Source organism: Mobula hypostoma, chromosome 13 (genome assembly GCF_963921235.1).
Source record: "Mobula hypostoma chromosome 13, sMobHyp1.1, whole genome shotgun sequence".
Taxonomy (NCBI): Eukaryota; Metazoa; Chordata; class Chondrichthyes; order Myliobatiformes; family Myliobatidae; genus Mobula; species Mobula hypostoma.
This window is the reverse complement of record NC_086109.1, coordinates 83,189,630-83,195,230: the sequence shown is the minus strand read 5'-3', so window position 1 is coordinate 83,195,230 and position 5,601 is coordinate 83,189,630.

Genomic DNA, 5,601 nt, shown 5'->3' with positions numbered 1-5,601 from the left:
GCACTAGTAACGACAGCTTTTCGGTCAGAAAAAGATGTGACGGCGACTCCCACTGCCAGCGCTGGTGGTCCGCGGATGTACACAACAGCATTGTTAGAGGGACGGCTATGTAATATGTTAGTGGACACAGAGGAATCGGTATCGATAACTGACCTACCCCTGCCAACAACCGGACAGGCTATTTATATCAGGAGTGTGGGAGGGAAAACAGTGAAAGCAGAAAGAAGCGAATCGCAAATACTCAAAATCGGGGGAGTTCAGCTTCCGGTGTATTTCTCGGTATGTCCAAATAACAAGGGCACTATCCTTGAAGTAGGCATCCTAAGGGAGGCAGGGGCCGTTATAGATGCGGGAAAGGGGGAAATAATATGGAGAAGTCAGGGGCAGCGAACATGTACAACCAATAGAATACACAGCCTGGCTACCATTGTCGCAGCTGGCCCGATCCTTAGAGACTGGAGCCAGCAGTTCCAAGCAGTGTGGGGTCGACGCAAGCAGGATTGCGGCCGAGTAAAGATAAACCCAACTAAAATAGCGGGGGTCTGTACAAACCCCATAAGCAGTACCCTATAAAAACTGACGCACTGAGGTCACTTGACGTGCAGGGTAAAGTGAAGGAACCAAAGCATCTGGGGATACTCGGAGAGACTGCGGCAACTACTAACTCTCCTATATGGCCAGTAAAGAAGCCCAGTGGATCATGTCCATTATCAATAGGCTATGCCGCCCTTGAGACCATGCCGAGACTGCACCCATAGTGGCGAGCCCCGCAACAATCCTGAATGGCCTGTCTCCAGAACTCAGTTTTTCAGTCCTGGATATCGCCAATGGATTTTGGGGGCTCCCCTTGGCACCTGAGTCCCATGACCGATTTGCTTTCACCTCGGGTGGGCAGCAATATACACGGGCCAGATTCCCCCAGGGATTCCACAACAGTCCGGCCATTTTTCATAAAGTCGCGGCGCTGACTTTGGAAAAGCTACTAAAAGCTTCGGAAGAGGAAGGAGGTAATTTACGGGCGATAGCCAGATACTGCGAGACCAGGTGGCAGTAATTAAAATAAAAGCTCACCAGGAAGGGGAGAGTACGGAGCAAAAAGGAAATGAGAGGTCAGACATTACTGCGAAGAAGACAGCAGGGGAACAAGAGGCAATTGAAATTGCAAGTGTGCAGGAGGAAACGACTGAAGCCAGTTCGGTAAAATTATATAACGAGGCGGAGGCAGCAGAGAAGGAAGAATGGCGGGGGGGGGGGGGAAGATGGGAGCTGAAGACACGAGAAAGGAGTCGTGGCACTACCATGTATTAGGCTGACGCTACTGACGTTATATCACGGGGCGATTCATCAAGCGAGACAGAACATGATCATGACCCTCCAGCAGGACTGGCGGTGGCCAGGAATGAGCGAGGATATTGAGAAATTCTGTCGCCATTACATCACTTTCTGCCCTTACATAACCCTGGTAAGGGCAGAAAGCTACAGCTGGCAGATCAACCACAGCCAGGGGGACCCTTGGAAAATATCCAGATGAACTTCACGGAGCCCCAAAAGCAGGGGGAAAAGCTACTCTCAACTAATTATGTATCACTTCACTGGGCGGCTGGAGGCTTTTCCAGCAAGAGACTGCATCGCTGGACAGATTCTAGTTCAGGAAATCCCCGCAAGGTGGGGAACCGCAGGTCAGGTGGACTCGAATCAGGGAGCGCATTTCACAGGGAAAGTGATGAAGGAAATGTACCAACTGTTAGGGATCGGACAACGGTTCCAAGTATCCTACCACCCTCAGAGTTCAGGAATGGTAGAAAGGATCACCCGAACAATCAAGAATGCCTTAGCCAAAGCTATGGCGGAGGCGGCAAAGATATGGGTTGATGTATTACCAGGAATCCTGATGAGATTACGAGCAACCCAATCTGCACGTTCGGTTTCAGCCCCGACGAATTATTAATGGGGCGAGCAATGCGACTCCCTTATGGGGTAACTACAGCTTGCGGGGAGCCTGGGACTTACAGGGATAGAATGACACAGTGTGTAAAAGGCCTTTGTAACCTACTTAAAGTGCTCAAGGACCGAGCAAAACAACATCAGCATATTGCTGATCAGAGAGAGCTGGAAGAAAAGGAGTTAGTTCTCCCACAGCCAGGCGACCAAGTCATGGTGAGGGTATTGTTTGAAAAGAGAGGGTTTGCTCCCAGATGGACCGGACTATAGATGCTACTTTTTTACAAGTGACACTTGTGTCTGTGAGGCAGCCAGTGGAAACACTGGACTCTGGTTAAACTGTATACGACTCACCTTCTTGTTGCTCCCACAGACAGAGCGGGTGATTAAGTGTACCCAGTCACCGTGTAATTACAGAGAACCTAAGAAAGGAACACAAGCCAGCCACACCAGACCTGACCACAACTGATGAAAACATACCAGAAGGAAACACAAAGGCAGAAGACATGGAGAGCACGACAGAAACCCGTGAATAACATGCTAAAGTGTGATAGTGACGGTACTCTGTAATGAAGGCTGGTTACTGAAGGTAGATGATTAGTTTAATAGCATAGAACGGAGAAGACATTGGAGAAATAGATCGGGAGGGATTTAAGTTAAAGCAGAGACAGCAGGTTCCGCTTTAATGTTTTTTTTTAAATTAAACCACTAGAGTTAAAATACTGAATTATATTGCACACGGCATCTGAAGGCAACACCCCCAGTCCGAATGAGGAGTGAATACAAATAAACTGGGCCCGTTCAGCAGTTGGGCCAGTGATCGACCAGACAGTTCGGAATGGGGGTGCCACCGGGAAGGGATCCTTGCAGTCAATCAAATAGAGGCCACCCCAACCCCTTCCAGTACACCAATGAGAGGGCTGTGCGCCTGAAGCACACCAATGAGAGGGCTGTAGCGCCTGATGCACACCAATGAGAGGGCTGTAGCGCCTGATGCACACCAATGAGAGGGCTGTGCGCCTGATGCACACCAATGAGAGGGCTGTGCGCCTGATGCACACCAATGAGAGGGCTGTGCGCCTGATGCACACCAATGAGAGGGCTGTGCGCCTGATGCACACCAATGAGAGGGCTGTAGCGCCTGATGCACACCAATGAGAGGGCTGTGCGCCTGATGCACACCAATGAGAGGGCTGTAGCGCCTGATGCACACCAATGAGAGGGCTGTGCGCCTGATGCACACCAATGAGAGGGCTGTGCGCCTGATGCACTTACCTTTTTGGTGCTCCTGGGAAGAGAGAGTTTGAGTGACCAGAAGACAAGGAACGTGATTAAACTGCAAACTGCCTGCAGGGGATGAGCCAGCAGGAATACGAAGCTGCATTTCCAAGACTGTTGTTCAAATTTCTGGAACAATCTCTCTGCTTAGCATTTTGTAGGTGGCGATTAGGGATTTTTTTTTATATTTCAAAATATACTGTATTCAAAATAAAATTATATACAATAAACCATTCAATGACTCTCAATCCTTTACATACGTTTCTCTTATGGTCTCTAGATATCCATACTTTTGGCCACCCACGTGGCACTCCGTTGGTTCACCTTCCCACACCACTGTTGAGGGGTAGATTTTTTAATATAATAATTGGGGGGGGGCGGGAATTCCGAGGCAGCGTTTTTGCTGCCTTATTTGAGTTGATCCTCCTTTAGGTTGGCCTTTCGGGAACAAATTCAGTTTTGTCCAGAAGAGCCAAGAGAAGGGACTGCTCGAGTAATTTTGGAGTTTAGGATTGTTACGTACCCCATAACTGGGTTGCCAAACCAGCAGAAATGGATCACTCAGTTGGAGTCTGGATTACTAGAACTAAGAAAGTTTTATTAAAGAAACAAGCAACACAGTACTCTAATCAAAAGGATAATGAATGCAACAGTTCAGCAATGATAAACATACATGTACACAGAATTAAGATAACAGGATCAATCAAGCTCTATCGTTGTCTAGGGGTAAATGACCAGTTTCAAAGTGACACAAAGTTCAGTTCAATTTAGTTCAGTTCAGTTCGCAGTAATCGCTGCCATGGCGATGGACAGTGGGGGGAAGGAGAGAGAGAGCAAAACGAATGAATATTCAAAACGGCTTCCACACAGACCTTCGCAGTCAGCTTTCAGGCGAGTCCTTTGTGATGTCATCTGAGGTCACCGACCGTGACCCCTCCGTTTCCAGATACGATCGTTTCCCTGCGGTGAACCCGGCACCCAGGCAAGGGTGGACACACACCAGGTTCCCGCCGATCGTGCCTTTCCACCCTGTGCGTCTATGGCCTGGTCCCGCAACCAGCCTTCCAAAACTTCCCACCGACTTGTGAGAGACGCACCGCTTCCAGGGTCTCGTTACCTCGGGTGTCGTGTGTGTCTGCCTTAGCGAACCTGTCCCTTTTTATCCCCCTGCTGGGGTATCGCCTGTCCATCACTTCAAACAGTTCAGGGTTCAAAGGGGGAGCCGATCTTGACAGCTCTCCTTCCGTTACTCTCTCCCGTCCCTTCATTAACATCTCCAAATGCTGCTCCATTGTTTTCCTTATCTCTCTCTCTCCTGAAGCCAGGTGGCAGACCAACTGCTGATCCCACTGGTGCCAGCACAGGACAGCTAACATCTTAATCTATGTGTATTCTCGTCACAGGATATATACAGTAAACCATCGATTTTGGCTACCAGTCTTCACTTCTGAAAACGTATTGTGCATTTAATTTGGAGTGCAGCTCTGAACAACGGGTTCCTAAAAGCTGCGAATTCCAGAACGGACAATGCTGATTAACATTCATCTGGGCGTCTGTGGTTTGGATGTGAATCATGAGGTGTGAAGCTTGTATGTAGTTTCAAAAAAAGCATTGTCCATACGTTATAAATATGGGGTTGTCCTTTGATATTTGGTACATTAAATATCAAGCCCCACGTCAGGCCAGCAGACCTTTCCACGGAAAGCGTCTCCATATGAGGCCTGCTGTACCTTGTTTTGTCGAATAAAGAAGCTGATTTGTATCTACCAGTAATTTTCTCCGGCGATTTCATTCACGCAACAATAGCATCTATAGAGCGGAATGAATAGTCTGGGTTGAGACCCTTCATCAAGACTGGAAAGGAAGTAGGCAGAAGCCAAAAAAAGAGGTAAGAAGCTGGAAGGTGATAGGTGAAAGAGGTAAAGGGCTGAGGAAGAAGGAATCTGATAGGAGAGGGGTGTGGACCATGGAAGGAGGAGGGGCACCTCTTATTCCAAAATTGAATTTTGTTGAAAAATTGTTAATGCTCTTATGAGACATCTTAATATATTTTTACTGTATTAAATCAAGGTAAAATGGATGAAGATCTATAAAATGTTTGTGAGTAATTTTTTTTCTGTTGCAGAATCCTGATTTCAAAGAAAAGGTAATTATTTTTCACCATGTTTCACAAAGCACTGCGGAATTCCTGTTATCTTTGTTATGTTGGGCTGTATGAAGCTAATTATTGTGTGTGCCAATGAGACAGGATGCAATCACATTAGGTGATGCTGATACAAAGATTGAATAATGATTTCAGTGCAACTTAACCAATCTGCCTGTACACAGATCTATTTGTAAATGAGTGTTCATTGTACCATCTACCAGGTACCTTGAAAAGAG